The sequence below is a fragment of the Epinephelus lanceolatus genome, chromosome 1, assembly GCF_041903045.1.
Source record: "Epinephelus lanceolatus isolate andai-2023 chromosome 1, ASM4190304v1, whole genome shotgun sequence".
NCBI classification, from domain to species: Eukaryota; Metazoa; Chordata; class Actinopteri; order Perciformes; family Serranidae; genus Epinephelus; species Epinephelus lanceolatus.
In genome coordinates, this window is record NC_135734.1 from 13175359 (window position 1) to 13199600 (window position 24242).

At 41.2% G+C, this 24242-nt stretch overlaps 1 protein-coding gene across 1 annotated transcript in view; it reads right to left on the reverse strand.

Moving 5' to 3' along the window:
* klhdc8a (kelch domain containing 8A) overlaps window positions 1-15116 on the reverse strand; it is a 48937-nt gene extending 33821 nt beyond the window's left edge. The window contains exons 1-2 of the mRNA XM_033626081.2: window positions 14857-15116; window positions 11379-11440 (exon numbers count right to left, since the gene is read on the reverse strand). The gene's annotated coding sequence lies outside the window, so the exon portion shown is untranslated. The remainder of the gene's footprint in view (window positions 1-11378; window positions 11441-14856) is intronic.
* Window positions 15117-24242: the final 9126 nt, after the last annotated feature.

Consider the following 24242-nt stretch of genomic DNA (forward strand, 5'->3'; position numbering starts at 1 on the left):
GCCTGGTTTTAACAATGCTGAATCCGTCCCCCAGAGCTCCAACAGCAGTTCCACCTCCCTGAGTCTGATACAATCAGTACTGTTTTGGCTCAAGCAAGCCTTATCTGGTTAAGTTCAGCACAGGCCAGCCACTTCATGGTAACAACCTGCTATTGAAACAGATCCATTTAACTTTAGGAGCGAGAAAAAGTCTTTGCAAAGTAAAGATAGACACAGGAAAGTGAAAACACAGTAGTTCTTGTTTTTATCACTACAGGCCTCTGAGTAATTATCTGGAACATTTTCATATGAATAAATATGTTTTGTTCACCTCACTGAGGTCCTGCAGTGAGCTCACCTAAACTCTAATGAGCAAGAGAGATATAGCATTAAAATAAGGGAGAGACAAGTATGTGATGCTTATACTGACACTGCTTATGATCACATCTATAAATATAGTGAAATGTATCCACGTGCAACCTCAGTTCAACTCTGATGACATCTGGATCTGATAACATTGAAATCGATCCCCTTTTAGTAAACTGTAAAAGTAACTAGCACTACAGTTTACCAGGAGCTGAATTTTCTGCAAAGGTCTCCTACTCTCCACCTTTAACATAAAAAACGTTGTTTTCCCGATTCTCTTGTCAGGGTGGGGCTGCTTACTATGGTGGCTAATGCAAAAATGCGAATGGCCCTATCTCGAGCCAGTGTTTGGTTTGTCCATTCTGGGCTACTATAGAAGCATGGTGGTGCAACATAGCAATCTCTAGATGTGGACACATTGCCTATGTAGATAGAAATGGCTCATTCTAAGGTAGCAAAAACAGGATTCTTATTTTTAGCTCACTATACACTAAAGAAAACATACTTCTAATATTAATCTGCCAAAATATTCCCCTTAATCAGCGGTAAGCTACCTTTTTGTCATGAAGTGTCTGTTTCTTGTTAATCAGTGTGCCATATCAATATAATGTCAATCCCTCTCTCAAAATGCTCAATAAAAACTTTGGCTATGTCCTCCCACATGAAAATTTTGCTTGGGTAGGGTCAAACAAACACAGGACTTTGACTCAGGAGACAGCTATTCGAGTCCTGCGTGAAGCCTAAACATTGATTTACTTTAACAACCTAACATTATGGTATTAGTTTGTTATGTTAATAACAGACACAATTATTTTAAGCCAAACCATAACTGTCTTGCTAAACGTAACCATATAGTTTATGGTGCAAGTGTGCACTTTTTACATTAAAATTACGTTAACATTTTTAAAATTGCGATTATTAACAGTTATGTACAAGCTACTCTGTCATCTGCCAATAAGGGTGCTAATTTTGGGAAATTTTCCTGTGGGTTGTATTAGAGCACTGTCACACATGCTGTAAATGAACTTTGTTGAATAGCAAAGCAAAGTCACATCTTTGCACTGCGTGGTGCTCAACTGAACTTTACCAGCGAAATTACAGCCTCAACCAACAGCAAAGAAATATGTGTGCAGGAGACATTGATTATTGTCGTGTCTGACCAGCCGGTATTGTATAACACTGGTCATGATAAATACAAACTGCCTCACATGAGAGATGCTGCATGGCTGGCAGTGAGTCAGGAGAAAGGCGTGGAATGTAAGACTCACCTGCATTCTCTCATGTGTGACCGTGCCCTTGGAAATAGACCTCATATAATTACTTTTCACTGTTTCCACAGTATTGTTCTCTCTTTCTGCTCCCTCTCATGTAAAAGAGGCCAAATATCACCAGAGCATTATCTCTTTCTGTAAATCTTGCATCATGTCCGAATAAAGCCGTGAGGAACAGTTACAAACAGTAACAGACATATATGTTAGCCAGTAACGTTGCATATCCCATGTCAGTCATGCAGCATCTCAGCCACGCCTGAAAAGCTTCTACACATAAAGTATTATTCCAAAGAGGTTTCAGGTTGTGCTATCCTGGAGAATGGGAATGGATGTGCTTTTGTTTCTGCCTTTTCTGGAATTAATAGAAGAAGAATTGGCAGTGAGAGCTACCATGGATGAACAGGCAAAGTAAAGAAACCCAAAGAAGCTGAAAACTTTATTTGTAGGAAATGCAAAAAAAGAAGTGCTACCTACACAGTTTCATTGACAGGTGAAGTCTGGAAAGTGCAGAGCAGAAACACTGCAGCAAAGTGAGTTGAGCACTAAAGATAGAGCCAAAGTAAAGAAGAACTTGTAGATCACTTTTGGATGAGATTTACAGGACAGCATGCTTCATTTTCTCTGCTTTGCTTCAGACCAACACAGTATATTGTACATGACATTTACACCGCCTCTTAGCTGTAATACCTCAAGGCGCGAGAGCTCTTCCTCACCATGTGAACACACAGCACATTTCACCGTCAACACATTCAGGCTCTCTGGCTGACAGATCCACAGCTCAGCTCCTCTCAACCAACTGAATCACCACCTTGTTCCCAGCAGCAGCTGCAGACATCCTGCCGCCGGTCAGCTCCAAGATTAGCTGGAGCTCTGGGTTACCTGGCTGCCCAGCTCCAACCGATCTAATGGCCCAGACAGGATTAGGCGAATGTGCTGCCTTAACAGAGTGGGGCAGGAAGCTAAAGTCTGAAGGTTTGTGGGCTGCAGAGTTGCTCAACCAAGAAGACTCTCAGAGTCTGAGCTGACCTCCGGATCAATAGGCCAGAGGGAGAGACGGCATCCCTCAGCCTCCAGAGAGCAAACGGAGCCAATGGCTGCTCTCTCTGGTAATCTTATCTCTACTGTGCACACACAAACACACCGTGTGCTATCTGTAATAAATCACCATCAGCAGACAGAGACTCTATGGTAAGAAGAAACAATGCAGCATAATAATGTTGCCACAACCCGGAGCATGAAAATTACCTGCTGCTGTCATTGGAGCTTCTTTTAGCTCTGCTGCTGTGGCTGCTGCTGCTGGCCACCTCACTGTGAATGCTGTCATTTACATATTTTACACAAGATTAAAATGGCAAAACGCTCCAGCCCAGCTGTTCCTATGTCTGTATTGGTACTGATGAAGTGAATTAGCAGGCTAAATCTGGTCCAGGTTCTATAATGAGAGAGCTGAGACTAAATAAGTTGTGGCTGATTGTTGGCTGAGGCTGTTGCGCAGCAGTTGGCGTTTCTCTTATCTGCCTTTAAAAGACAAACAACTCACTCTGTTTCGCTCGCTCGCTTAGTGTGGCAGTCCGTATGTGTTTTTGTGTGTGTTTTATTTGTGCGTGTATATGCGCATGTGTCTGTGTTCAGCTGACAGATGCTGTAAAAGTGAGTACACTGTCACCGTAGCAACTCAAGTGTGCCATCACGTTTAAGAGGAAAGAATAGAGCGCCCATGTCTTTCTCCTTCTCTGATTTTTATGTCACTATCAGTACAATGCATGAACACCCTTACCATCTATCAGCCTGTGCAAAGAGAGGCTCCATTGGGAAATACACGACAGGCCAAGAATGTGATAGATGGAAAAAAACACTTAATCTAGAGTTACTTGCCAATTCTATGTAAGTCTTAAAGCGTATTCTTTACTTAAACATCTTTATGAGGTAAATATAGAGTTCAAAAGTGGGTCTATATGAGGTACTCATCTATAGCCAGTGTATTATCTATAGTAGATGATGGTAAGTGTGCTCCCTGTTTGGAAGAATAGATGGGACTAGTGCCCCAGAAGCTCAGCTATGCACTGCTGTGTATTAGGATTAACAGCAAAGCATATTTTAGCCACTGTCAGACAGCCTTTTCCTCTGGTACATTTTCTGAAACATAACTTCCATATTCCTGAGCAAAAACGTCTCACTGTGCTGAGCACTGTTATACACCGCAGGTCTGCTGTTCGGGTCAGACAGTACTGTTGCACGAGCCAACTGAAACAAAGCTTCCCTGTTCTATAAGTATATAAAATAGTGTGTGCTTGTGTTTTTCCGAGCTGTTCAAACAAAGAAATGAAAAGAGCTGTGGCAAGATACACTGAATAAAGACATCAACACTTCACCTGCAAGATGCCTGAGACACTTGCTGCAGAGCACTGCTGTATGTGACTTATTAAACAACCGGTATAAGGTTGTGTGTGAAGTGCTGGCATTTTCCAATTTAGAAAGATCATGAGGTTGTTTTGTAACCAAGTCCAGGCAGCTGAAGCTCTCTGGGTTGGTGAGCATGCATTTACAGTTCACAGTGAGCTTCTGCTCTTTCTGGGCCTCAAGTTTAATCTCAGTCGCTGTTTTTTGGCTTGTTCTATCTCCTTCCACAAAGGTTCTTCTTCTCTATATACTGGTCCACAAGAATATCCTTTTGTCTCCACAGAGAATGGCATTTCACAGTCGCTGTCAAAATCACTGCGTTTTTTTTCTTCTTGTATATGTTGTCTCTTCCAAAAACCACAGAGAGCGTGACCCGAACACCTGACCTGCAGCATAATATCTTGCATGGCATAGTTGAGTATTTTTGCATAGGAATATGGAAGTTAAACTGTTGCAAAAATGTAGTGCCAAAGGAAGGAGCTGTCTGACAGCAAGTAAAGCCGTGAAAATATTCCCAATATAGCTTCCACTTAGACTAATATTGATTTTTTTTTGGCTAAAATACATTTTGCTGAACACCCTAATCCTCTCCGATGCATAGCTGAGCTTCTGAGGTGCTATTCGTGTCTGATCCTCCAAACAGGGAGCGTCCTGGCAGCCAGTCTACCGTACGTAATACACCTACGATAGATAAGTATCTCTTACAGCTCCACTTCAAAACACCCCAACTATACCTTTAATAGAAGTTTTCACATTTTTTCACACCTGCTATCTGAAAGTGTCACATTTTAGTTAACCCTTTGAATCAGAGGCTGTTTTCCCTCAGTCTTCACTCTCTGTTTGCTCATGGTACAATCACATGCCTCTAGCTAGTCATACCACATATTATTTTCAGCACAGAGCAAATATCAAACCTAAATATACAAATATGTGTCAGTGTAGCAGAGATATATGTGGATGAGACATTTCATGCCTGAGTAATGTCTGTCTATATTCATGTCAGTCTGTCAAAGAGATCGTGTGGTGCCCTTTTTCTTGTGAAAAGTCATCAAATGCCGTTAAAATGTAAAACACTTCAGCTTCAAAACTGTTCAACAAAAGTCAGTCTAGTTCAAACAGACAGCTAGACATCTTTTCTGGTCTGTGCTGTTATTAGCTGGTAGGCGGTCAGAGGTGACTGAGCAGGAGAAAAATCTAGAAGGACGTTCATCTCATCTCTCCTCTCACTCTATCCTCCTGCCAGTTGACCTGGAAATCGATCTCAGCCCACAGTGTCCGAAATTCAGTTTTTGACTCACCAGCCAAGGGAACTGGTAGATAAAAAAAATCCACCAGCCAGGCATATTTTTTACCAGCCAAAATAATAAATTGTTAAACTTCAGATCAAAATCTTGAGCAAAATTAGTTAAATATATTGAACAACTCATCATCACAGCCTCAGCATGTGAGTAAGTTCCCTCTGGTAAGCAGTGATGCAGTGTATATGTCTAGTGAATCTGTAATGTGATGCTGCTGACAATGTGGTAGGTAATTAAGAGTTTGCCGTCATTGTTCAGGCGACGAAGCCTTCGTGTTACTATTTGATTACCTTCATAAGTATGGGCGCAACTCATAACCTTTACCTACAAATTAGCCTAATGGGGCTTTCTGGTCATTTCAACAAGGGAAAGGCAGCAGAGAGAAAGTGATAACACAAATGTAGGGGTAAGAGTTCACTGTACTGAACTTCTGGCGATTGCCGCCGGGTTCAGGCCGATATAATAGCGGGCATCGTAGAGACAGAAAGAGGATAAGATGGAGGAGGTGATAATGTTGGTGTCCGAACACCCAGGATTACAGCACTCGCAACTTGTAAGGACAACCAGAAAAAAAACTGGGCCTTGGACAACATTTCAACCAAATTTCAGAGGACAAAATAAATTGTCCAAAAATGTAGAACTCTTTGGTTATTTCAGAGACTCTCAAAATAGTCTTTTGTTACATGACTAATTTGGCACAAACATACCCGCCATCATGGTGGATAGCCTCTTGAGGTTCACTTGCCAAATGGAAAATCTATCTGCTTTTGGCTCTTGGCGGTGGTTAAGTGCACCATCTCAATTCCTAAAAAGCATCTTGAGAAGAGTAGAGGCTTGCTAGAGTACTAGGAGCTAGGATGCACAGGTGTGTCCTTTGTGGACGTCTTTTCAGCATCTGTGACATATGAAAGAGTCGGGACATACAGCTGATGATGCAGCTGTGCCACACGTCGTATCTAGTTGCTTTAAAATGACAGCTTTGAGCAAGGATGGCTCATTTTGTATAATGCCTGTTGCACTGACTTCTCTCTCCTCATGTCTCTTTTAGTGTTGTCAAAAATGACCATTTATCGATTAATAGTGATTCTGAATGTTTAAAACGGTTTCAATAGTCATTTTCTTCTGTATCGATAAACCGGTACCAGCTGTGCTTTCTCACGCTCTCTTGTTGGTAATGTTTAGTACAGTCATTGTGTTGTTCTCTGCAACTAACCAGGAGAAGAAAATTCATCTTTCTCATGATACAGCCTTGCTACTTTCATCTGGTATCAACAATGTTATCAAATATCTATATTTTTCAAGTTACTGTATCGAAATTAGAAATTCAAGTATTGAGACAACACTAGTCTCTTCCTTGCCTCCTCAGCTCGCAACTCAGGTGGCAGAAACTAAGACATATGGGGAGAAGGTGAGGAAAGGAATCAAGGAGGTACAAATTGAGAATTGAGAAAAGCCTCATCTTTGAACAGAAACAAGGGTTACCATCTCCCGTAACATTCAACCACCTGTTCACATAACCAAAACCCTATACTTAGGTCACATGATGACAACTAAGCCATCAAAGACAGTTGAGTAAACTCCATCTATAGTGGAACTGTGAGATACACATGTAAAGCTACTAAGTGGACATTGACTAAATTTGTTTACATTTTGGGGGAATCTTAATTAACTCCCTATGCACCATGGAAACTAGCAGTTCTTGTTTGCCCTGTTTGTTTTTTGCATGATTAGAACAGCTATAGGAGCATTACCCTGAAAAGACACTACAGAAACATTCATCTCTTGTTGTGCTTGTTTCAGCAGTATTCATAATAAGGGTTTAAGAGAACAGCACAGGATAAATTACTGTTTTTTTTTTTCATATAGAACTGGATTTCCATGCTTTTCCAGCGTCTTAAGGTCAAAGTTTAACCATCTTTTGAAAAACAACACACAGTATTTAGCTTCGCCACACATACTCGTGCTTTTTAATGCACAGGTGCACAAATGATCTTAATGAGAGAGTGGAAGTGGCTGAGAAGCTAATGATAAGACGCGGCTGCATCGTGCATGTTGCTGCGCCAGGAGCCATGGAGACGAGACGGAAATAGATACAGGCGCTAAGGAAAAGAAGCAAACATTAGCAGAGCTGAGAAAACAAAGCTTGATGTATGCATGGACATGACGTGCCTGCACCACTGAACACGCTTGGTTACATAAGGACAATGTATATTGAGTTTCCACTGTACTGTGTTGTGTCCCTGAAGCACGGCCCCCCTCCCTGGCTCATCCACTCGTACATTCAGGGCATAGTGGTTCTGCTCCCTTTCACTGACTGCTGTGTAGGAGTCAAATTAGAGTGAGCTGATCTAGTGTGGCAGTGCTGTGAAGGCTTGAGTGAAGAAAAGAGCAAAGGAGGGAAAAGCGTAAGGAAAGGAAAGATGGAGGAGAGGCAGAGAGAGGAGGGGGAATAATGGTGAAGAGTGGGAGAAGTGGGCTAAGTTAATGGATGGAGGATATTACATGGAGGAGATAATGAGAGGGAGGGACAGCTTAATGAGGGGGGTGATAGAGTCTGGGTAGCAAAGCTAACGGGTTATATGGAGCACTAGCTCTATTACAGAGGGGAGTTAGGGACATCATAATCCCTGTGGCCTTATAAGTAATTACTATGTGATAGAGAAAGAGAATGGTAAGACCTATCTGCTGTCAGCAGAATTGGAATGAACTCCCTAACGGTTCTTTCATTGCACCATGCTTTTATGTGTGTGAGTGTTGCTGTACTGCTACCCTTTAAAGATCTGAATGGTTGACTTTCAGAGTGAGAGCATTTGTGCATAGTGAGGGCATTTTCGCTTCTGTAACAGAGTTAGTTCAGGGGTAGGAGGTGGGTTTATGGGCAGAGGCATCTATAGATAATATAAAGAGTGTGTTTATCTCCTCTCTGTGAGGATCATAAGACAGCAGGAGGTCTGGACAGTGTGTTCTGCTGGCAGGCTCGCTTTTATCCACCAGTTCTACAGCTACACAGTAACCAGGCTGCTCGCCCTCAGTCTGGTGAGCTATAAACACATTCACATTGTGAAGTTAAGCAACAAGAAGACAAACACCAGTGTTATGTGTCCCTGTAGATCACTAGCTCCAGTTCTGTGTGCCAACACTTTAGCAAGCAATGTGTTGAGAAAAAGCAGGCCACCAAGACTATCTAAACTAAGTCAGCTGACCTGAGGAAATCATTTGTTACTGTTTTGTTATAAATTATAGCTGATCTAGGCAGGCCTATTATTGGACCTGCTGAGCAAGCATGAATTCATAAGCCATGCTGTGATTATTAGCTGCACACAGTCTCAAACCTTTCACTGCAGCTCTCTGTACATACACGTAAAGTAGTCCCTGCTTGGAAAAAAACATTATATCTGTATCACAGTTTCAACACATTTTCACTAATCTTTCTATGTGACTATGTCACCTGACAAGCTCAAGCTCAGGTTTAACTTTATTCCAAGCAACTTCTGGGGCTGAAAAATGAGGCCAAAGTGGGAGTGCCAAAAACTGCAGTTCCTCGAATGGCCACTTGAGGCTGGCTTCAGAAGCTAGTCAATCCCCACAGACCCCCATTTTAAAATCCCCAACTGTACACCTGAAATAAACATGTTTACAGCCTGGTACAGGCAGATCATTTCCCCATTCATGACAACTGTAGCGGGTGAATTCTTAAATAACTCACTCATTCACATTTTAATAAGGCTTTAAGTTATGCATTAGTAAGGGCAGGCCGCTTTGAGTGACTGCCCATTTTGTCCTCAGCCTCTCCATCAGATCCACCCCTCTGACCCAAATATGGTCTCTTCTGGCTCCAAATGATGACAGCCAATATGCCAAACTTAAGGCTTCAAAATGTGAGTCCACAAACCAGTGGGTGATGTCACAGTAGCTACGTCCATTATTTTTACAGTCTATGGTTTACTATCATCTGGATAGCAACCAAGAATTCATATATTGGAATTCACTTGTGCATTGCCTGTTTAAAATGTGCCTATTGTAGAGTTAAAACAAGGTGGGAAACTGAGGGAGACCTGACTATCACACAAGGTGAATGGGAAGAGATACTTAGACAACAATGGAAAACGACAAGCTCTCCATCCTGGAGAGAATTTGGCTGGAAGAATGTCATGCGTTATTTTTGTACTCCTGCCCAGAAAAAATCTTTACAAAACCAAATGGACTGTTGGCGATTGTGTGGGAATTAAGCAGCAAATCACTTCCATATCTTCTGGGGGTACCTTTTGGTTGCTTCCTTTTGGACTAAAATTCATGGCATTCTTGAAACAACCGAACCAAAATAACCTTTAATTTTGAACTGATGTACCTGATCAGTCTGGAGGAATTCGAATGGAGAAAAAAGGATAAATATCTGCTGAGAATACTATTGGTGGCAGGTAAGAAATCCTTAACCAAGAAATGGCTGAAAAGAAATATGCCTAGTGTTGATGAATGGATTGACTTGGTTCATAATATCTATGTAATGGAGAGACTGACTTCCTGTTTGAGAGCAAGCCGTACTCAGCATGCTGTTTGGGGATGTAGCAGTTAATGGAGTCCTCTTTCAATACACTACACACTACACAGTGTGTACTTAGCACACTACCGATAAATATGTCCGATCTTAAGAACTCACACTCGACACTGCACTTTCTTGGGTCCTTAGTAAAACACCAGCTCAGTGTGAAGTTGATCGAATGAATGGTTGTCAAGAAAAATGAAGGACAGTCATACAGTACAGACAGACAGAGGTTAATTCCATTGTAGTTAAATGTACTGAATATCACCACATATAAATTTAAGAATGTTTTCTCTTAGGGCTGCTATATATTTGATTTTTTTTCATTATTCTAGTGGTTAATTTACCACTACCACTGGGCTCAAGTGATGTAGCACTCAAGAGCGGTCTTGATCTTAAAACCACCTTTTCAAGGTCTCAGTCTTGTCTCGGAATCTACAGCATTTTTACTCGGTCTTGTCTCAGTCTAAAACAAAAAGGACTCTTATATATATAGTACTAAATTCCCTGTGTAAAAAGGGTTCTTGAATAAGGATGGTTACATTGATTTCAGCTTCTTAGTGCTTGTCTTTGTTGACTCATAACAAAGGAAAATTTCCTACACATAAAATTCACCTCTGCCTTTTGAATATTTTATAAAAACGTCTTTCACACTTATACGACACACATATATATAATATATGGCAGTAAAAATAGGTGAATGGAGAGTAATCTTCAGTTGTTTTTTGGGGTGTTTTTATGGGAATGTGTATTTCACAGATCAATTTGAGGAGGCCTGTGGTTGTCATGTTGCACATTTTATTCCAAGTGTGTCATGCAGTGTGGGACTTGCACTGGTCTGGTCTTGACTTGGTCTCAACCCCTCAAAAGTGTGGTCTTGTGTTGGTCTAGATTCACTCTGGATTTGGTCAGGACTCTCAGTTTAGGTGGTCTCGACAATGCCACTAAGCAAACAGCATATACCAATGGAGAGTGTATACATTCTGTTAATGTAAGCAGTACACTTTGCTCAGCAAGTATACAGTAAATTCATGCAAGTTACTGTTTTGTACTAAAAATATATGATATAAAGTGTGTGCCACCAGTCATCAATCAAATCATGATTTTGGAGCACCGCTGCCAATGCAAAATTTGAAAATGTCACTCACCTTGTCAGAGAGAGATGGCCTGTCATCCCAAGAGCAGTGTTTGACAGACATACGTTATATCACTTTTTAACTTCCTCCTAACTTTGACAGGAAGGAGCTCCATCCTGTTTGTCTTACGAGAAAAATGAGCAGGCTAACGTTACACTGAGGCCGGCATCGAACCCCATCGATTTAACGTAACGCTGCACACTGCGCACAGCAACTGGCTTAAATGGTATTTATGAGTGTGTATGTGTAGAAGGAAGTAATCAATGCTCGTGGAATGAGAAAGGATGAGGGCAGGAAGTAGAAAGTGAGGAGGGGGGAGTGAAAAGGAAAGCATGGGGAGAGGAGGTGAGGCTCCTCAACCAGAAGAAAATCAATGACACTACTGTACCGTCAGGTGGGAATCTCAGACAGGAAAGCCTCGATGATTTCTCAGCACTGCGATTGAGTTATCTGTGAAGTCAAGAAGATGACACTATAAACTCTACACCACAGAGGATTATCACATACCAACACTGCAAGCATTTCAGCTTTACAGTGCAAATATAATGTATGGTTATTTCATAATAGGGATAGGCAAGTACTTGAATAATCGACAGGGACAACGTATAGAGTAATCACTTCCTTGCTCTGCAACTTTAAAATAGAAAACTGCACTTGTGCCCTTCTTGCACAGGACTAGTATTACCTTGTGACCTTTGGTAATATTTGCGCCTGTGATCTTAATCCTGTGTGACCCTGCCATGTCCGTCATTTGTCATACCTACCATGTTTTACCAAATGTGGAGGTTGTGTGATAATATTAGTCCCGTGTGAATCAGCATCTCGGTGATGTGGGACCAGTTTTAGGTTTTTGTTTTCCCCTCGGCATGTTTGTGCCTCTTTTCTGGTCAAGAATTACGGAGGCTGTGTTGGCAGTTATAAAGGAAAGTTTGGGCAGTATTTATGTGTCCAGCAGGCTCACAGCATGGAGACCTGTTTGCAGAAAAAGCAAGCTCAAATCCATCAGAGGAGCGATATCCTGAGAGATGATGAGATGGGTAACGTGACCATTTATGGCAGAATCAGTTCTGTTTCTTTAAGCCACATTTAAAAGAAAAAAGGAGGTTAACACTGTGCATCACCACTAGTAATGTTGTGAAGTGTTTCTGTGTTGTGTAGAGTTACAGATGACTATGTGCATCATAGTGGGGGGATAATGTCATTAAATTTGAGTAAAATACAGACTTCACTTATCCTGTGCATCCCCAGGTACTACTAGTCCCATGCGGTATGGTTTTAGTTGCTCAGATTCTATAAATAATTAACTAACTTTATCAAATATTATTGACAAAATAGTTTTACAGTTGAAAAAGTAGTTGAAATTTAGCAAAGTTGGCGCCCACGTCCCTCCCCTGGAGTTTCTAATGGGGACTGCTTGAGTATAAAGAATAGAGTTTCCAACTTTGGAGCAAAGTATGACAGTAGAGGAGAGTGACAATCTCCCTGGGGGAGAAAAGAAGACAAAGAAATGTCATTCTTCCTCTTGTACATCTGCGCTCAGCCTGAACCTAGACAGACTGAAGACAGACAAGTGTGGTGAATATTGAGTAAGTGACCTTTCAGATAAGGCCTGGATAGTCTTTATATTCACTGTCATCACTGTCATGAGGGCTGTAACAATAGATCCATCATCATCAATCATCGCTTCATGAGCTGGGTAAGGAGTTTAAAAAACGTGAATGATGACAAATGATGTAAATAATCCAATAATATTCAAACAGGGACTTCGACTCATTTTCCAGTTTATGAGGTTCAGCTAAAACTTATGCAATCTAATACAGCAGCCCTGCAGTAAATCCTGACTAAGTGAAGATTATAATGTTTCAGGTTTTTTAATATTTTCTCCACCCGTTATATAAGCGAGAATTTCACAATAAAGCAGGACATCTCTGCCTGTCTATCTGTATGTATGTGTGTGTGTGTGTGTGTGTGTGTGTGTGTGTGTGTGTGTGTGTGTGTGTCCTTCACATATCTCAAGAACCTTCCACCTAATCTACTTCACACTTGGCGGGCGTACTGCCGGGGAGCCAAGGATGTGCAGTGTCGAATTTAATGTGATTTGGACATGCGACACGTTCAATGTTAATAAACTTTGAAGGGACAAGTGAACAGCACTCTGTGGCTCTGTGCAGCAGCAGGGGCGGGGCTTCCAGGCTCTTCAAAGTCGAGCATGTCCGCTGTGTGTTTGTGACCGCCAAGTGGCTACAATCTTGTGTTTTTCTCTGCCATACTAACTTATAACACTAATAATGTTACCGCCTGCAAAATAACTCCACTAATTAAATCCATGCTCTACTTAATAACACCCCTATTTGGAAATTAACACATCTTCTAAGTGTATTTCACCCATGTTTCTGACCATGAGTAGCTGTGATTTGGGTGTTTTTTAGGGGCAGATTTAGGCAAACGGAGTCTCGCTTTACTTTCACCCTTTCTTTAACTGGCAATGTTGGTATTGGTAGTGATACAAGACATGCTCAACACTTTATTTTGTTTCTGAAGTAAAACTTTTAACTATTAATAGTAAAACTACGAATACTGCACAGTAAATGTCTTGCCTTCTTACTTGAAGTGAGGGGTGAATCAATGTACCTACAGTTCACTTACTTAAGGTCTGTTTATAGTGGAACTTTCAATTCTAATATAAATATAAGAGTAATAATGCATCATGTTTTAATTGTTAGATTTTGTGAACAAAATCTGAAACTGCAACATAACCAGTAACATTTATATGCCAGGTATAGTAGTATGATTTCCTCTAAAGTAGAAGCAGAAGCCCACAGCAGGTAAGAAGTATGTGAGCTGCACATTTTGCAAGTGCTTCGGGGCCTTTTGTGCACCATTTCGAGGTACAATGAGTTAGAATAGCAACAGAATTCAACATTTTTCCTATCTCAACAACATAATAAATCTATAGCTGTTTGGGGCCCAGGTGTATTGTTTAGGACCCATGGTTGCGCAGTGTTCTGTGGGAAGTTTTTTGTGCAAGCTGCAGCAATACCACAGGCCGAGCAATCAGGTATGTGTAAGCAAGCACTAGAAACACCTCTAAAACAAAATTAAATGAAACACTGGAGCTTTCATGAGGCCAGGATTTTTGCAGGAGTGTAGTAGTTTTAACTAGGTGTGCCTAATAAACTGACAAGTGAGTGTTTACTGTATGATGGATCTGCTCTGACCTTTCAGCACTTTGTTCTCTTTTGTCATGGCTCCCTATGTTATCACTCAAATACTCCGTGCCTGTGACACTAATGGTGTGTGTCACTTACTGGCACTTTGTGATAATACTTGGTTTCGTATCACTAATATTCCTCATGTATTTATCTCCATCACTCTACAGTGTGTTTTTCACATTACCATATGTCCCTGGTCTTCACATAACATCTGTAATAGAGGCTTGTAAGCAGCTTATCAGCACAGTGTCACACAAAACCAGACACATGAACTCACAGGAGTGTCTGGTGTCATAAAGGCTTAGCATGTGTAAAATATTAAGTTTAGTTTAAATTCAACAACAAAGCAATGTGTTAAAGCAAAAAAGTGTGTCCTTCTTGTAGAGTAGTTGTAATATTAGCCTGAAATAACCTTTTCGCACCGCTAGCTTAGCACTGTCTCACCAACTAGCCGAAGTTACTGCAGGAAACGTTAACTTACTCGATATTTCCCGAGTACCGTGTAGTCAAATGTAACGAGTAACGAAATACTGCTCGCTAAAGTACTACCATTACTTTTCAACTCAGCTGGGAGTCACGTCAAAGCCCTCAAGTGGCTCACCTCTCAGGTAGACCGACTACGTTTCCATTCATATCCGCTCTCGAGCTACTTACTTTGTCCGTTCCCGTTGCCGCTGTCTCGGTGTGTGCCGCTGCTCCTTTCCCCTCCGCTCCTCTCTGTGTGGAGGCGAGATGGAGAGAGGAGTCGGATCCAGGCGGAGGAAGATGGGAGGCGAGGCGCGCCGCTAATAGCTCCCGCCGCACCGGGAGCGCACAGCGGAGGAGCGGGCTGGAGCACGAAAGAGCTCCGCTTACCGAGCCTGAGATATTAAGTGGGTCAGAGATGAAGTATTCATCTCGAGCTTTCATCGCACAAGTTAAAATTCATCTCTTCGATGGTACAATCCGGAGAGAGAGGGAGAGAGCCTGTGTGTTGTGATAACCTATATTTGGTAAAGGGGAGTCTACTGACACAGTTTCATGTGTTTGAAATCAGAGAGATATGTTTGTGGGCGTTTACTGCTCTGTCAATTGATTTGAGGTTATAGTGTAAATATTTAATAGATGAAATAAATACAAAGGCATAGGGTTAAAAGGAATTGCATAACATAGTTCTTATAAACCTGGTGACAAAGCAGGAAGCTGTTCCCACATCATCAGGTGACCTCCCCTGTGGTTCAATACACTGCTAACCAGTCTGCACATTATTTTGGTGACCCAGGACAGACCTAGGTCCACACTGATACATGGACAGCATTTGTCCTGTAACATTTTAGAACTATTAAAAGTATTATTATCATCGACGGATTTTTAGTTTAATTCAACTTCACTCAACCTCCAGTGGTGCCCCCAAGAGGGGGGCAGGGGAGGCCATGGCTGCCCTAATACAATTGCTGACTTGCCCCCTACTGGCCTTCCCTGGCGAAAATAAATGGAGGCTGACATTACTGTCTTAAGTAGGCTGTGGACTCAGACAAGTTTATTAATCCCACCAGGGGCAATTTGTTTGTGGCACACTCATTTTAGCCTTGTTTTGACCAAGCAGTATGGTACGGTACAGATCAGTATGTTTTTTTTCCACTGCAAAAAGTTGTGAATGGTACCGACGGAACCGTTTCGTACAGTTACTATTTTGGTCCCCCCTCTGTTGGGGTACCTAGCACACAGATCTGGTACTAAAAGGTGGAGCTGTGGACACTGCAGTCTGTTGATTGGTCAATAGCAGATGGTCACTCTGCTCAGGGCTGAGTTGTGGCTGGTTTTGAGGCTCATGTAACCACTGTTCATACCATGGAGAGTTTTGCATAGTAAACCATAACTATAATATGAAAGGATGTTTTGCTGCCTCGCAGCAGCTGTAGTCGGAGAAAAAAATAACTCAATGGGCCAAATGCAGGCAACTTTTAAGGTGGAATGTTTACTTGTAATGTTACTCGATGCATGAGTTGACGACATGAATCCATCAACAAACCTTAAATTTCAATATGACAACTTTGACCATTCCATTAGTTTTTATTGTCTGTCTTGGATGACATACACTTTTTGTAATGAGTCGATCTTCAAGTGTAAAAATATATATTAATTTCGACCAGATTATTATTATTCTAATCCTCACTCGAAGAAAAAAAGCATCATGGAGCATCGCTCCTGTGGGCTAAACCCCTGTGCTTGCCTGAGAAGGACTAAATGCACAAATCCGCTTTTTTTAAATATCCCATGGAGAGGGACTGTCAGTCTGCCTGTTCTTTTTTGTTCTGAAAATGACGGCGTGCAGCCCTGTTCCCTGGATGATAAATGAGGTGCAGACTTCCCTCTGTGTCACCAGTGATGAGGAAATACAGTGAGTGCTGCATGGAGCAGTGACTGACAACACCCCCACCCACATTTAAAAGTACCTAGTGTTTAGGTACCATGTCTGAAGGGTTACTTTTGGTTACAAAGGTACCACACCGAAAGTGTTTGGTGGAAACAGGGCTTTGTGGATAGTGAAGATAGTGGGATCTTATGAAACCATAACCTAGGGCATCCTTTGGTACCAAGCATGTCATACTAGCTTGTCGGAAATGCGATTTTTAAAGGGGTCCCTTGAACTCTCACCTCAAGATATTTTAATGAAAATGGGTTCAATGGGTGCCCATTAGTCTCTCCTAAACTTGAGAAAGCTTGGTCCCAGTAAATGTTTTGTTCCTTACAAAGTTCTCCTTCAAATTAAAGCTGCGTAACGACAACCAGCCTATTTGAAGAACAAAGAACTCATTTTTAACTAGCCTATACACTTCATCACCATTGTGAATCCTTGAAATTCAGTTATGGCTTTTGGTTTTGGTGTGCCATCTTGAGATTTTCAGTGGCCCCATCTGGCCACCCCTATGAAAAATGTCTGGAGGCACCATTGTCAACCTCTGGTCTATGTCATCAACAACACAGTCTGTAACCAGTACAGACATTTTGACATGTCAAAGCAGGAAAGCACAGGTGTCATTAAAATGTATGAGGCTGTATTCCATTTAGATGAGCCAGGTCCAGGTAGAAAAGCTTCATGATTCATACACAGCTGTGTAAGCATGGAAGTGAGTGACAAAGAGTGTCAGCTCTCATATGTCCCCTTAGAGAGGCGGCCTGCAGACTCAGCTCAGCATTATTGTATGGTCCAGTGTGTGAACAGTGTTTTTCTTGATAAGTAAAAACACTACTTGGACATTTATGTTAAATGGCTGAAAATTGAAATTCACCGATATGTCCTCCTGTGTGGTGCCCCACCTTGTGTCATGTACCTTATTGATCTTGGACAGGTTCGCACTCTGCCTATAAACACAAAGCAGAAGGACACAGTGTATTTTGCATTAGCTGCTATGTGTTGTTGCAATATTTGATTTTGATTATAGTCAGTGTATCTTTTTATTTTATTTTATATATTTATTCTTAATTTTTAAAAAGAATAGTTACAAGTTCCATTCTGTGTCTAACAGGTTGGAAGTAGTAAAGTTCAGTCAATGCTGGTAAGTCTGACACTCGTGTCTGCTTTCAACACAGTTTGAATTTCACTCTTTTCATTTCCAATCTATAATTTTTTCAGGCTTTGCATTCACATTTGACATATTAAATTATTCAGATTATTCTGATTGTAATAATTAATGGAAAATACATTTGAAAGATGCTTTATAATTTCATTAGCTTTCATTAGAGCTTGTAGTTGAATTAGACTTTGGTTTCTAAATAGGTTTTTATTAACAGCTAATTTACAACATGATTGACATATGTACAAAGAAAACCAATTTCATTACAAACTTTACAAATTTGCAGTGTTGAGTTGCAAACTACCACCATGTACCTCATTACTCTGTTTTACAAAGCCACAATGCTACGCGTTTTATTACTGACTTTCTGACATGTCTTTTAACATATAAGAACACAATGCTATAGAAATGTGTCACTTTGAGAAAGGAAAAAAACGTGTAGAAATTTGATCTGAATCTCTGGGAAAATGAATGTATTAAAATAGACAATGCATTTCCCTGCACCATTTAAATTGTTCAGTACCTAAATGTTTATTTAGATTCCATGTTAAATTTATGACAATGATTAATAAGCAGCCTCAAAAGATATAGTTAAGGTTTTACAATGTATGTAATTAGTAAACAATATCGGAACCCATCGGTTATGTGTCTGACAACGATAAACCTCTGAAGGCAACAGCCAATATTTCAGAAGATCGTGAAGAGAGCAGATATCTGGGCCAAGGCCTCCTCTTTGTGTGTTACTCATTTTGGCTAATCCCTATGAACAGATATTTGCAAATGAATACAGATACATTTTTATAAAAGCATGTGTAAAGCTAACTCGTTGTCAATTGCCAGTGGCAGTCCAACTCTTATACTCTCCACATGGACTGTTTAACTGCTGCTCAAACATGATAGGTCAATACTATTCAAACTACAAACAGAAACCATAGTGCTTCTGATACCAAAATATTGTATCGTTACCCACAGATTCTGCATACATATGCCGATATCTGTTTCTAGAGATTACATACAGTATGTTACACAGTTTGGCTAAGATTGGAGGTACAGTATACTTGCTGCACTGTGAACCAGAGCATGTGAGCGGAGCGGGTGAAAATTTCTGCTCCTCGCTCGCAGACCTGTCACTTTGCGCCGCTCGTCCGCTCCGCTTGGTTCTGCGCATTCTTCGCTCCGCTCCGCTCCATCATAAATTTTATCCCGCTCTACTCGCTCACCACTCTGCTCAAAAAAACTGCGTCGTACTACCCTAACCTGTAATCTTCTATTCACAAATAAAACATGAGCTTGGTAGATTCTCCAGGGAAGCCCTCTCGCCTCTCCCCGCAGTTAGGGACCGTTCTCCAAGGTACCGCTGCTTCTCTTCTCAGTTTCTTTTCTGAAGTACACAGTAAACTCCATAGTTTTGAAAGAAAATAGTGTGGGTGTGCGCAGGTGCAAAGATGCATTCTGCGTGGGGCATGAGCGACCGGAGTGAAATTGGAGCGAAAGATAAGGCTCCGCTCCACCTTTAAAAAAAAATAGCCGCTCCTCGCTCAACACAAAATCCTTCCGCTCTCCGCTCCGCTCCGCTCACATGCTCTGCCGTGAACAGAATTGTTTACATACGTGCCTATGCACTAAACATTTTACTGGAAGTTTCCACTAGAGAGCACACCAGAGAACTTAGACAGTATAGAAGTTCCAGATTTGTATAATGTAAACAGTAAACATGATGACAGTCGAGGAGGTTACTATGGGTGAGTTTCTGTCGCCTAGTACTTCCCTGCAAAGTGGACAGCACAGGGTAATCAGCCATGTTTAGTAAGATTCCAAACCACAGGTAGCAAAAAAGGTTCAGTTTAAAGGGAACTTTGAACACTTGAAAAATGTTTATTAAACATTAACGTGCACAACATTAACAGTAAAGCTGCTTTCATATCTCCAAGGGGGTTTCCCCAAAAAACAGCTGCTGCCACTACGGTCTGCAGCTGTGACATCAGGTAGGTACCTTGGTAAGAACGGGCAGATGTGCAAGCTAGCATGTAGGTGTATACTGTAGCAAGACAGGAAAATCACTGAAATTACCAAAGATTTCTACATATTTGACCAATTTACCATTTAGGTCATCTATAGTTTGGTGGAAACGTCATCCCAGGCCCAGTTTTTCTTCTGGCTCTTCTCATAAGTTGCAAGCACTGCAACTCCAGGAAGTCAGACACCAACATTATCAGCTCCTCCATCTTGTCTTCTTTCTGCTAGAGTGATGCCCAAGTTTGATCGGCTAAAGCCAGACGACAACTGCCGAAGTTCAACATGGTAGATTCAGTGCAGCACAGCAGAATCTGTGTGTGTGCAAGCTGGCGGCAACCACTTCATACCCCTACAAACTTACTGTTCCCCTCTGCCACCATCCCCTCATTGAAATTGACTGTAGGTAGCGAGTTATTAAGCAGTGGTGTGAAGGCAGTTTAAAAGTGATGAAATTTGCACCTGCATTGCATTTTTGTTCATTTCTATTTGTGTGTTAATGCTCTAAATAAAATGTAATAGTTTTGCTCAATAACTTTGCCATAAATAATAATAAACTCTGGGTAAAACCATAGTAGGCCATGACACTGTATATCCTGTAGATTATTAAAAATATATCTATTCCCAATTTACAAACATTCCAATAGAATAAGTCTTATAGTGGTATGTCTTTGTTTCAATATTTCAGTATTATATTTCAGTGGTTTGAATTTTTCTAGTAGCAGTAACAGGTATGTGAGGTGTGAGTGTTACCAGGGTAATGCATGGAGGAAGTGATGTCTGTCATGTTGATATTGCCGGAGGTTGCGATTGGAGGAATTTTAACAAGGGAAGTCCCTTAATCAACATTCCTTGGACAGGCAGCAGGGAGTACTGCTTATGTACACTGTGAAACAGAATGCAGATAATGTTGTTCAATTCTGAGATCACAGCAGACAAAAGCAACGGCAGTGCCATTGTAGATGGTATGTAAGGCCCCTAAATCAAGAACGTCTTGAGCATGGTAAGTATGTCCACACTGCCCCTACCATTCATGTGCTCACTGCTTCTTGTGGACGCATAGTGTTAACCTCTGAGGACATGCACAACCAGCGCTCCAAACGGACGAATAGTTTTTGAGGCAGTTATCATACGCATGTGAACGCGTGGTTAAAAGCAAGGATATCTTAAGGCTTGATGCTTAAGAGCCATCCAACTTCAAACTCTAAACTCTGCTGTTTCTGTAATTACTGCTCTCTGCCTTTGTAAGGCAGTAATGGCCACTACCATCCCTGTACACATCATTCCAAGCCCGGAATCTACACCGTGTCAATTAGGCTTTGTGATTTAGTCTTATAGACAGTCCAGCTTTTGTGTTGCTGTCATTGCCTCTAGAAAATCAAGCCCCCCCCCCTTATTTTCTCAGCCCGGGTCATTTTTTTGCCTCCTGTCTGTGCCTCAACATTCTCTGCCCCCCTGCTATTTTTTAAGAGCCAGACAGAGGGAGCGTGGCCCAGAAATCCTGCTCTGAAGATGAGTACCAACTCGCTGTCAGCACTGCTGTCTGCCCTCCTGGGACCTAGCCTGATTACAGCACCATCATTCTCTCTCTTTTAGTTCTGGACACACACAGAAACACACTCACACACACACACACACACGCACTGTTCTCGATGCACATCTGTACTTTACAGCTCATTGAATATGCCTTTTCAACTGTATTATTATTTTCTAAGAGCCTTGAATCTGTGTGGTCTCCTGTCATTGTATTTGCAGGCTCTCTGATGTCTCAGAGTCTGAGACAGAGATGACTGTAGAGATATTGTTGCCGATGACAGCTGGCCAGTCACATAATTGGCTTGTCGACATGTCACTCTCTGTCTCTGATGTTTCCATTGGAGCAGAACACTGGTCTGGGAGAAAGGAATCCACTTCTACATCTATAATTCAGCTGAGACTCAAACTGTCTACAGCCAGCAGTTTTTACTTGGCAAAACTTACAGCTTATAGTACTTGGCACAGGTATGAGGGTTGCCAGAATATGCTACTCTGGGTTTGTTTCATAGCAGTTTAGCAGGAGCGGTAATTGGGTCAAGGTGGGATTTTTGCACTGTGCAAACCAATTGCTAAATCAGAGGAACACAGAGGAAATGCTCTATTGGTCAACTCAAATTATGAGATCTCATGAACCACAATGACCCATCTGTTCCTGGCACATCACTCGCTCCACTGCTGTCACTTCAGAAAACACTATATTGTGTCAGTTTGTTCCAGATGAACTGTCTACATCAGCATTTCCAAGTTCCATCTTCATGGACTCTCTGTTACTGGATCAAACCCGCTCCAGCATTACAACTGGTGTCTGTGGCTGAATGCTTCAGTGGTTGCTTGGAGTAACGGCAGATGTTGGAAATGGGTAGAGCTTTTTCCTTGAATGCCTTATTGCATTCTATTTTATAACAAGAAAAGGGCACTCAGTAGAGTGCAGATCTTTGCCAAGTGGCCACCGAGCTGATCTATTTTTTAAAAAGCTGCAGCACGTTGCAAAGAGCAGATCAAGATTTTTTGCTAGCAGGTACTGTATGTGAAATATAGATACAATATAATATATGAATGTAATGTTAACAAATAAAACACAGCCACAAATCTTTGATCCATATCATTTATAACCAGACTTTTAACAGTATTAACTTAATAGGCTACAGCCAGAGATGGGCAAAAATACATCAAAATGTATTTTGATACAAAATACAAAATACCCCTCAAATAAATGTATCAAAATAAAGTACAAAATACTGGTGCCAGAAAATGTATCAAAATAAAATACATGTATTTTGTATTTTCAAATACAGAAAATACTTTTTTTCTTTTTCTTTTAAGCAGCAACCCGCAGCTCTATAGGTCACTCTGTCGGTCGGTTGGTTGATTGGTTGGTCGGTCGGTTGGTTGGTTGGTTGGTCGGTCCACAAAGCTTTTCGTGAATAACTCAAAAAGTCCTAGACCAAAAATGCTCAAAATTTGCATACTGCAACTAGAGACCGTGAGTAACTATACCAGAAAGAATGCCCACAATTCGTTCATAGGTGGCGCTATACTAACCGATTCAAATCTTTTTGTGAATAACTCAAAAAGACCTTGACCAAAAATGCTCAAAATATACATGCTGCATTTAGAGACCGCAAGTAACTAAGCCAGAAAAAACAACCATGATTCATCCATTAATGGCATGATAGTAGCAAATTTTTGTTGCAGCTATTGCAAATTTGCGCTTGTTTTCTCACAATTTGGTATAGGCTACCCTAAAATATTATTTATTGATTCAGATTTAGATTCAGACAACTTTATTGATCCCATGTGAGGCAATTCATTTGTAGCATACTCATCCCAAGCATCAACCACATACAATTTCCTATGTTATGCACAGTCCAGTAGACCACTAAGTCATTGAAGGGCACACTGAATGGCCCAAGTTTAAAAATATTTTTTAAAAAAATGAAATAAAATAAGTAAAAAATATTGTTACATCCAATATTACAAGAATGTGTAGCCTATTATTTTTGTATTTAAAATTTTGTATTTTAATTTTGTATTTAAAATACAAAATTACTCCACTCAAAAGTATTTTGTTCCAAATTACATTTGCTTTTTATCGGCCTTATCAAATACAAATTACAAAATACTCAAATGTAATTGAAATACATATTTTAAATACAAGTAATAGAAATACTGCCCATCCCTGGCTACAGCACAACAAGGCAGGAAATAAAGTAACCATTTAACTACATAGCCTACTTACTTCGTTACTACGTTTTGGTAAAAGCATAAACATCAAGGTAAATTGAACCAAATCAACTAAATCTGCTAGTCTACAAAATTTGGCAGACAAAACAATCTGCCTCTGAAATGCTTGTGATGTGGTACGACAGGTATAGTATAAGGCCGTGATCGGTTGGCAGCCATGGCAGCCAGAATGTGGCACAGCTACGCACAGTGGCATTGTCCCCTCCAGACTCCCTCATTCCCTTTTACCCTTTCACTCAGTGGTTGTATTTCCATTGCTGCCGGTCGAAGCTAGTGAATGATGTGCTAACGTTGCTTAAAGTTCAACTATACTCAGCCCAGCAACCAGTAAAAGTAAAGCTGGAGAGAGCTGAGGCATGCCCTGCGTGAGCTCTAGACAATGCATATTCTGCAGAGTGAAGGCTACAAGGCAGAGAAGTCTTTCCCCATCCACAGAACAGAGTGAGCCCCAGGCAGCGCTTCACTTCTGGGCCCGTCTTGCTAACCGCCTGCCTTCATCCACTTTGATCATGGAGGCGAGTTGAGGAAATTCAGGAGAGCTCGACTTCAATCATCCAGCGGAGCTCCGTCTGTGAAGAGATTCAGTGTAGTGTAGCGTCGTGCGCTGAGAGACTTTTGTATGGTAATTTGTTATGGAGGTGGGGGGCGAGGGAGAGTTGCTTTTCAAAGGAACGCTTTGAAGTTTGCCAG